This window comes from Medicago truncatula, chromosome 4, assembly GCF_003473485.1.
Source record: "Medicago truncatula cultivar Jemalong A17 chromosome 4, MtrunA17r5.0-ANR, whole genome shotgun sequence".
NCBI classification, from domain to species: domain Eukaryota; kingdom Viridiplantae; phylum Streptophyta; class Magnoliopsida; order Fabales; family Fabaceae; genus Medicago; species Medicago truncatula.
This window is the reverse complement of record NC_053045.1, coordinates 61441763-61452575: the sequence shown is the minus strand read 5'-3', so window position 1 is coordinate 61452575 and position 10813 is coordinate 61441763. Positions and strand designations below refer to the sequence as shown.

General features: G+C 30.9%; 1 long non-coding RNA gene across 1 annotated transcript; it reads left to right on the top strand.

Moving 5' to 3' along the window:
• The first annotated feature begins 5369 nt into the window (after window positions 1–5369).
• Window positions 5370–6889, top strand: LOC112421227 (uncharacterized). Its single transcript, XR_003011410.2, has 3 exons — window positions 5370–5501; window positions 6275–6423; window positions 6672–6889. It is a non-coding gene; the product is annotated as an uncharacterized lncRNA (long non-coding RNA).
• Window positions 6890–10813: the final 3924 nt, after the last annotated feature.

Sequence of the window (10813 nt, the reverse complement as noted above, 5' to 3'; positions counted from 1 at the left end):
GTCTAGAATCCACCCCACTCTCGTGGCTTAGTTTTACTTTTTCAAGATCATATTTAATAGTATACTCAAATCCTATAACTATTACTACTAATTTTTCCCTTATAAAATATAAGTAGTAATATTTGAACAACTTTTGTGATAATTTTTTTTTTCTCTTTTTATTGATCAAAAACAATGGAAAGAGAATAACGTAAGTATTAGAGAGAAAGTTGTCAAAAAATTATCACAAATTAATTATACAAATATCATTTCTCATAAATATCTCATTTACTTTTCAAACTAGAGTAGTTCTTATCTCTTAAAACGGTTAAGGGTGTGTATGGTTGACCATAATCCACTCGCGGCTCATACCTATTGGACTTTGTTACATCCAAAAAATGTATCCCGTTCATTTTCATAATTAACATTAGAATGAATGTAGTGATCAAAACAATTTAGAACACACTTGATGACAATGTCTAGAAAGACACAACTCAGAACTACACGCTAAAGGAACACCTTTACTTTTTGAGGAATTTTTAAGCTGGCTAAAATATGGTTTTGGTCCCTGCAAATATGTCCCGTTTTGGTTTTAGTCCCTGTAAAAAAAATTGTTGTTTTTGGTCCCTGCAAAATATTTTGCAAGAACCTTTTTAAAAATCAAAAGATTTTGCAGGGACTATTTTTCTAATAAATGGGTTCGGTTATCATATGTCACGTGTGTAAATCATCACAAAAGTGAGGTCAGAGACGAAAACCAAAACGAGACATATTTGCAGGGACCAAGAACAAAAAAAAAAGAATTACATAGACGAAAACCAAAATGAGGCATTCAAAACCATATTTTAGCCTTTCAACTTTCAAATTTTCACTCAATTTCCATTAACACGAAGAATACTATTTATCCACTCGGTCCTCCACAATAATATGGTAGGACGATTTCACATTATACTCTTCATGATTGGTAAACTTCCAGGCATATTCATGACGATCAATATCACCATAACTTGGAATGGAAAACATAGTAGTAATAACATGTCTCCAAAGACTAGGTTTTCGATAATTAAAAGATCTTTTTTAAGAATGACTAGGTTTTTATCCCACTCGATCGGTCGGTCGGTTTGACCTATTTACATCTTTAATAGTAAACCTTCAAATTTGTTGTGTCAAAAAAAAAAAAAAAAAAACTTGCATTTAGATTTATGGTGGGTGATGTTGTCGAGATGAATTACAATAATACTACAATTTTCATTGGGATGGCCACACAATTTTAATTGAATGCGTCAAGAAAAAGCAAGCCTATAAGCTTTGCACACGAGATTAGACTAAAGAAAGCTTAAAACAATCTTGAAAATTGCAGTGTGCATGAGCAACGGAGACGACCGCGCTGCAGTCGCCGAAAGGTTTGCAACATTTAGAGACCCAAAGTAATGCGTTTAATTTGCTCGATCACTAAAAATCTAATAAAATTACAAGCAATGAATTCAAGTAGTATATGAAGTGGAACGTGCAAAACACAAATTCACTCGAAGAAATAGTAAATTGATACAAACCCTGTACCAAAAAAATTTAAAATAAATGATCAAAGAAAGAAATTGAAACCATGAATAAGTTGATACAAAACCCTCTAGAATTATAAACGCATGTTAGATTTGTTGTTAAGAAGTTGACTTATTCTTTTACAAGGAGCAACATATTCAAATATCTCGATTAGTGGTGACTGGGTGACATATAGGGGTGTCGAAGCTAAAAAACTTTACCATTTTATATCCAAAATATTGAAGATATATTAATATCTACTAATTATATACACCCTCCGATCACAGTTATAGGAAAAAACAATCATTTAATAATCACGGCTAGCAGAATAAACAAGTTGGAACTGTTCCCAATTACATACACCTTCATCCATTTGTTTCTGTTTATAAAGGTATGAGTTCAAGTTCCGTACTCAGGTTAGAATCTCATTGATGGGTAAGGTAAATATTAAAATACATTTGTTATGATGCTCGGTTCACTTTTTTTTTTTCTTCATAAAAAATAAGAGACATGTGGTTATTCAACTAAAAGAGACATGTATGTCACTATAATTTAAGGGTTCCCCTAAACTCTTAACTAGAAACTCTTATTTTCTTTGTGAAACAGTAAACAATTAATAATTGTAACTAACAATTTAGGGTATAATTATGAGTAAATTACACTCTCCTTCCCTCAAAGATGCATGAATTACACTCCCCTCCCCTCTTAAGTTGAAATATACACTCCCCCCCCCCCTTTTATTCAAAACACATTAGAAAATATTTCACTTCCCTCCCCTAAGAGAAGCTTGAATTACATTCCCCTCCCCTTTTATGTTAAGACCTAAACTTTACTTCCTCAATAATTTTTTTTTATTTCTAATAATCTAGCAAAAAAATTGATAATCTAACATAATTAAAAAAAATGGTATTGCGGGTCTATTTTAATATAATCAAAATTTGAATACATATTTTTCCCTATATTTTTATTCACAGTTGCATTAACATATAATTTTAAACCTTATTATAAAATACGAAACAACCCAAAATAAAATTAAAATATGTGAAAAATTACTAAAGACAATAAAGTATGGTTATTTAAAAGTTAATTTTATATTCTAAATTATAAAATTAATAAGAAAATATTCAAATTTAATTATCATTGACATTTAAATTATAAAGTGATGAATTTATTTTCCTTAAATGGTGGTTCAAAATTTATATATATCATAAAAATATTTATTTATGTTAAAATAGATTAAAGTGTAATGCATATTTATTTATTAAGGGAGGTGATTGTAATTCAAGCATCTTATATGATAGGGAAGTATAATTTTTTTTCAAGGGAGCAGAGTGTATATTTTAACATAAGAGGAGATGGAAGTGTAATTTAAGTATCTTTGAAGGGAGAAGAGTGTAATTTACTTTATAATTATTTATTTTCAACGGCATGTTTTTGCTTAACTGGTTCACATTGTGTGCATGGCTTCAAGGGTCACTATTTCAACTCAATGTGGGCAGAGCCTAGTTTAGAGGATAAGTTGGATAATGTTGACCTTGATTACTGTTAAAAACAAAACGTACGACATCATTAAATATATTTTAAATCACCTTAAACTTTTAGCAAAACAAGCTGGAATTGCCTTTAAACTTCACCACAATGCACGTATAGCTAAAAAAGTTAGACACGGTTTTATGAAATAATTTGGCAAACCACTATCCTTTCCATTTTAAAACGAGGAATGATAACTAGACACAAAATTTTAAACACAATACCAACATCCAGTTTTGTCATTTCAACCTTAAGTTAAGGGCAGCTTTGTAAAACCACCACACACCCTCTTTTGTTTCTCTACCTCGTGCCACATCATTCATTCTCTCTTCTGTTTAGTTTCTCTCAGAACTGAACCACAAGTCCATAACCACTGTCCTCGCAACACCTCCGTCCTCCCACCACCACCGTCACCATCCTCCGACGCAGTGACCCCCGTCCATTCTCTTTCTCTCTCCATCTCTCTGAACTCTCACTGTCCTCCAGATCTCCCACCGTTGGCCTCCCCACCACCACCAACCTCCCACTGTCAGCACCACACCTCTTCCTCACAATCACCATCATCAATCATCGCCTCCCGTCATCGTCAACACCATCGCGGACCTTCAAATGATGTCTAGATCTGGATGTTACGCCTGCCGTCACACGCTGCCGGAGAGAAATGGTGGATGTTGCGGCGGTCGGAAGCTTATCGAAGAGGGAGCGGAGGCTGAGCATGTTTGTGTGGAGAGAGATCGAAGGAGGTTGAAGAGGAGAGAGAGTGAGTGAGGGTTGCAGTAGAGGAGAAGAGGGAAAGAAAAATAAAAGAAATTAAAAAAATGAAAAATACCGTACAAGTATACGGTGATGTCGAAATTGTGTTTAAAGGTTTGTGTTCGTTTATCATTTCCGTTTTAAAATACATATCTCAATCAATCACGGAATATATGTCAATACACAATTTTAATCATTAATATATTTGATTATCTATAATAAAAATTTTAAAAAATATTCATTGAAATAAAACAATTTACATGCTAATATTTATATTTGTATATTAGTTTAAAAATATGATCAAAGTAAGTTATTTTGGAACGGATAGAGTACAATTCAACGGAATTTAATTGCTTTTAAGTTCCTAATTAGCAACATTCGATACACATGTGATTCCTTGAAAATACAATGAGACACTAATGTCCTAATATGCAGAGATGGAGACCGAAGTGATACGAACCTAAACAATTTTGGATAAGAGAACCACATCAAAGTGCTATAAATGATGCTTGTAAAAGCTTAACTAGAACTCACTAAATAATTTTGGTGTCATTCGTAGAAGATGTGCATTGGTGTGGCTTGTGTACCTGGTGTAAGGAGTGTTTTTGGTTGTCTAGAGACAGGGGCGGATCCAGCTGTGTTTGAGGGTGTGCACCTGCACACCCTGGATTCTCGCTATTTGCACCAATAATCTTACTTTTACTGCTATTTGCATACCCTGAAATTCTTGTTTTGCACCTCACCACCAACTGATGCATCTGATATTGATTTTTACTGCTTAATTTGACTCTTTTAATGCATAATTTTCCCATAAAAACAGCCAAAAACACATAACTCATGTTTCTAAGGATAATAATTTCAATTTCTAGTTCATTAATCATTATTACACCGAATAAATGCATTTACTACTCCCTCCGGTGCTATTTACAAGAGAAAATGGTTTTTTTAGATACATTGAATAATGTATGTATTTAGTCAAGAATCTAAACCAAATACATAAATTATTTAGTGTATCTAAAAAATAAATTGTCACTTGTAAATAGGACCGGATGGAGTATTACTTTTTTTTTCTTTCCATTTGCTATTACTTGCAAACAAAATTTATAAGGGAAACTACTAAAAAATATCTTCCCACTCTCTGATTCCTAATCATATTTTTATTCTTTTTCTTTTGTATATAGTGTAAATGAAATTCTCTAATACCCTTTTTATTGCTTATAAACTCTATATATTAAAATTTATAATTTTAATAATAATTAGTGAAGTTGAAAAATTTGCACCCCAGGTTCTGAGATACGCCACTGTCTAGAGGGCATTACAATTTACAAGCAATGTTTATTTTAGTTAGAGATATCGTATTTTAGTTACTCACTAAATAAGTATACATTGTATATTTGTATGGCATGATTTATTTTTCTCTTCTGAGGCTACACTACTACACATATGTGTTTTAGTAACATTTATCTTGCAACACTTGTTTAAGTAGTTACTAATATAGAGATTTTTCTAACATTTTTTAATAAGTGTTGCATTAGTAACACTCTTTTTCGGTAGTGTTTATATCAAAGCATATTCTACTAAAACAAAAAACATTTCAACTCTTTTAACACACACTCTCTCTCTCTCTCCATGTGTTCGAGCTAACCAGAAGCAAACGTTCGAACATGGCCGCAAAGCTAAATGTGCGATTCCAATCACAGGTGAATTCACAGTTCTTCAATTCCGAATTCAATTTCATCCTCGATTTCGAAATTGATTTTCAACTTCGATTTCGTTTTTCATTCATCTTCGATTTTATTTGATTTCGTCTTCGATTCCGTATACGAATTCATCTTTCTGTATTCCATTTCATCTTCCATTTCGTATTTGATTTCATCTTCGATTATGTATTTGTTTTCATTTTTGGTTTTGCATCTCCTTGCTTATTTTTCTTTCACTTTGGTTTGTCACGTTGAAAAAATGGTTGAGATGAAGTGTGAGTTTTGTATTGTGTTGGTTATTGTTTTGATTTTGCTTTTGTTGTGCTTCATTGTAGAATGCTTGTTTTGTGTTTGATAAAATGTTGCAACCAAACTTTATGACACAATGCTACAATGCCTGTTTTCTGTTTGATAAAATGCTTCAATCAAATTTTATGACACAATGCTACAATCAAATTTTATGATACAATGCTACAATGCTTGTTTTCTGTTTGATAAAATGCTTCAATCAGACTTTATGACACAATGCTACAATGCTTGTTTTCTGTTTGATAAAATGCTTCAATCAACCTTTATGGTACAATGCTTAATGTTTGTCTGATAAAATGCTTGAACCAAATTTTATTTACTTCTCTAATCTCAGAAATGTGATTCTCCTGCATCTATGCTCTTAAAATGTTTTTTGATTTTGCAAAATGAACAGATTTGTTTGTTCAGAATGCGATTATGTGTAAATTTTAGATTCGATCTTAACTAAAATTGTGGAAACTTAGGGTTGAAGAAATGGATATTAGTTCCTCGATGATACAGAAGTCGGTCAGTTTCCCGTCACGCACAACCAAAGTATTGCTGCTTCAGCTCCGACAGTGGGTGGCTATCAGAGCTATTAGAAACCTATAATAGTGCAAAAGCAGACTTAAAGGTATCCTTTCTGTTTGCCCTGATGGTATGATGTCCATGGTAATTTATGTCCGTGGCTAGTTTCCTTGGACAGGATTTTGCATAGTTTTCACATTTATGATAACTAGTTCTATAATGCTGCAATTTGGCATGAGAAATTTAGAATTGAACAAACAGTGTGAAAGCTAACCTTTCAGATTAGTTTACTTGGCAATTTATGTGTTTAGTTGTTTGGATGATTTATGTGTGTATAAGCTTCCCATTGCATAGGAGAAATGTAACTTTTCATGTTTGAAGCAATATAAAAACACAAGGAATCTTCACCTTCAGATTCATAGGACAAAAGTTCACTATTGGGTTTTTTCCTTGACTTTATTTTACTAGGAATCCTCACCTTATCATGTCACTTTGGTTTCTGCTCTACCTGTCAGGATTTTCTACTAAATTATGTTGCAAATATGTTTGTATGGATGATGTGCTTTGGTTTAAGCTTCTAAGTTTCTTAGATACACATTGTATGTACTTAATAGTCTTAAATGCATGTACTTATCTTTCTTAGATGTTGAAATGCAATTAACTATATGAACTGCAATTCTGAACAAAATGTCATGACTGACAAGGTTTGTGAATTTTCTATGTGAATGTATGTGTTCATTGAGTGTGTGTATATTGTATTATGAGATACAAGGCAATGATGCGTGTCTTTTGTTTAGGATACTACTACTAGAGTTATTGTCGAGGGTCTGTGACCGGATCAGACAATGGTGTCAAAAGTAATGACCCGGAATCCTTTATCTGGGACATCAAATTTATGCTCTTCAAAAGATGGTCTAAGGTTAGCTTCGTTCCTACTGTTAATACTTAATTCGATTATTATTACTGGACTTTAGTTGTTCTTTAGTTGTTAATACTTAATTCACATCAAATACTTAATTCGATTGTTAATACTTAATTTAGATGGGCTTTTAGAAGGTATGCTTCTTGTAGGAAGGAGACTCAAGAATTGGACAATTAGCTATAGAAATAACATGTACATAAGGAATTAAAAAGAGCTTGTTTGATTGTTCTGTTTTGTTGCTCATTTCTGAGTATATTTTTTATCTTTTGATTCAACAATATTTGGTTTTACTATTGTATGTTGCTTTGTGATTGTTGATATCATTGCAAGTTTTTCTATGTTGCTACCTGTGACTATGTTATAGTTTATATGTGACCACCACATAAGCATGCGTTATATTGTTTGTTTTGGCAGAACAAAAAGTTGAATACTATAAAAGGACGTGAGAAGATTTGAAGAAGAAAGAAAGGAAAAGACATGGGAAGACAGGGGATATAGACTACAATTATACCTTTGACTATGTTATAATTATAGAGTACATGTTACATTGGATGAAAACTTGTAATCGTTTTAGTATGTAATTCAAAATGTGTTGCATAGTGCATAGTTCATTTTCATTATGCAAGACAGGGGAAATTTTATAGAGTATGTAATTCAAATTTGTTAATAAAACTTGTCTCTAATATGTTAATTCAAATATGAATGAAGTATAAGCAAAGAAAAATTTGTAGATTAAAAAAATTATAGTCTAAACAATTTTGCCACACTTTTTACAACTTCTTAAAATTTATAAATGTAACACTTTTTTATTGTTACTAGTTATACAAAAAGTGTTACAATAGTGTTGTAACATTTGCGACACTTTTTGATTGTTACGGATAGTACGATAAAATGTAACTAAAACTCTTTGGTAACACGGGCTTTACCTAACAATTGTTTAGGTGTTACTAAATTTAATTACTAACATTTTTCTTGATTTAATTACAATTTTCAAGTGTTACTAAATGTCATTATTGTAGTAGTGCTACTAGTAGTTCTGTTTGGAATCGGCTAAAATTAGACAGTGTTCAAATCTTAGAATTTGTCCTTGCGTTCTCTATGAGTAGTAGTAGAAGTTCGAGTTGTTATGGTTACGTAGATTGCATATGGCTTGTATTTTATCTTTTGCTAGCCTTTTAGTTAGTTTCTATCAATAAACTTCTAAATAATGGGAAAGGGAAAAAAATAGTTTAAGTTTTGTTTGGAAGTTTGAAGGAGAGGGAAAAGGAAGACTTTGGAGGCTTTAGAGAATGATAAATTAATATTTATGATTAATATATTTTAAAATTTAAGGATATTATAACTATATAGATGAAATTTGAACAATTTATGCAAACCTTCCAAAATTCTCATTCAATACAATTTGTATTATGAAGAAAAATAAACCTCCAAAACATTCTCCTCTCAATGTCATCTATTTCTTCCACTTAATCCTTCCTTTTTTCTAAATCTCTCTTCTTTTTTTCCTTCAAATTCACAAACAAAGCCTTAGAGTTTTGGTATATGGAGTTCCTAAAAAAATTTGTATACTTTTTCAATCTGCAATTTACTATTCTATTCTAGTACCTCTTCATAATTATATGGATTTTTTTTAAAGACATAATTATATGGATTGAAAAGTGAGAGAATAATAATAACTATGGACTATACGGTTATAAGAGAAAAAAGAAATAATACTACTTTGCAATTATTGACCGGACTTTACTTATCTTATGGCTGAACTTTAGAATACCAGATTCTCTTCATTTTGGAATCAAAAGATTAACACACAAAAAAGATTTAAATAAAATTAACAAATGTTTATAAGTAACACTTATAATGTATCAAATTAAGTATTTTTGCACTTTGAGTGGACGTTTAAAACTCATTACATTTGTTTTATTTTTTTTATTTTTATAGTTAACACTATCACATTGTCACTTACTTCATAAAAGTCAAAGTTTTTGTTGTGATATTTGAAAAACTAATTTAGTTGATAACTTATATGACAAGCATGATTTACAAAGAAAAAATTGGTATTTGTACGAAAACCAAAACAATAAAGAGAGATAAGGTAAAAATAATGAGAGTACGAGAGAGAAAATTATCATTAAAGTTGTCACCAAATAAATATCCAAATATCATTTCTCAATCCAAATACCACATTGATCATTTTTTTTTTCAGCCCACCCACCATATCAATAAGATTTCTCATCTTCATGACTTATGTTCAGAACAGCCCTTGGTGTTTTATAATCATGATTTTTTTGTTTATTCCTAATTATATTTTTCACTAGTTTCAAACAGTAGATGGGTCATATATAAATTCTACTTTTTTTAAATAAAAAAAAAGGTTTTAATTATAATTTAGGCGTGTACAAACAAATAGATTTGGGTAGAACTTCAAAACTTGAGTTTAATTGCACTTATAGTCTTTTAGTTTTTTAATTTGATGATTTTTACCCTCTTTATTTTATGGGAAATGATATCTGGGCACCGGTAAAGAAGCAATAAATAGATGAATTTCCCTGACTCCCTCATGTATGAAATAGGTTTATTGAATACTCTTTTAAAAGACAGTCATAAAAGACCTGCAATGATACACGCGTGCCTGTTAACTCAACAATTTATTTTCCTTAGCCGTCCCCTCTTATGGTATGTTTGTTTCTAAGAAAAGATAATGGGGAGGAGAGAAACTTGAGGGAAAAAAGCATCTTCTCTAATTTGGAATACTAAAGAAAGATTAAGGAAAGAAAGATTTTGGGGGGGGGGGGGGGGGCACATTAAAAATCTTTCCACACTCAAATGGTTTTTATGCATATTTCTTTGCATGCATGTTTATTCCAATTTATTCTAATTTATTTTTATTTCTTATATATATTTTTATTTTGCACTGTTATTTGTTTTATTTAAAAATATATAGTCACTTGTTATTACTATATATTATATATTTTATTTCATTTAAATGTGAGGCTATATATGTCTTTTTATGAAATACACATCTTTCTTTCCTTTCACTTTCCTATCACTTTCATCCATAGCAAACAACTAAATAATCATATCACTTTCCATTTATTTTCTATCCACTTTCATTCCTTTAACATTCTTACCTTTCACTTTCTTTCCCTTCTTCATTCAAACAAAGCCTTAAAGTAATATCACTGCCACCACTTTTCTGCAGCTGAAGTTCTATGACAATTTTCCCACTTTTCTATAGTTCCTACTTCCTACATTACAACTCTACAAAAAAAGATCTTATTTTATTTTTGTATACTCTTTCTATTATATTTTTTATGTTTGAATTGGATCTTTCTTTTATATTCACGTAAAAGGAATTTGTTTGATTAAAATTCACAGCAAAAAGAAAAATTATTAAGAAATAAAGGCCCGAAATTGAAATCATGAGGAAAGGAAAGAAAAGCGCGCGTGTGCTATATAGCCTGGTAAAGGAAAGGAAATTTGCAATTAAAGACAATTAGTTCTTATTTTAATTAATTGATTTATTTATCACTTTAATTAAGGTAAATTAAGTGAGAATCATTTATTTATTGTTCGT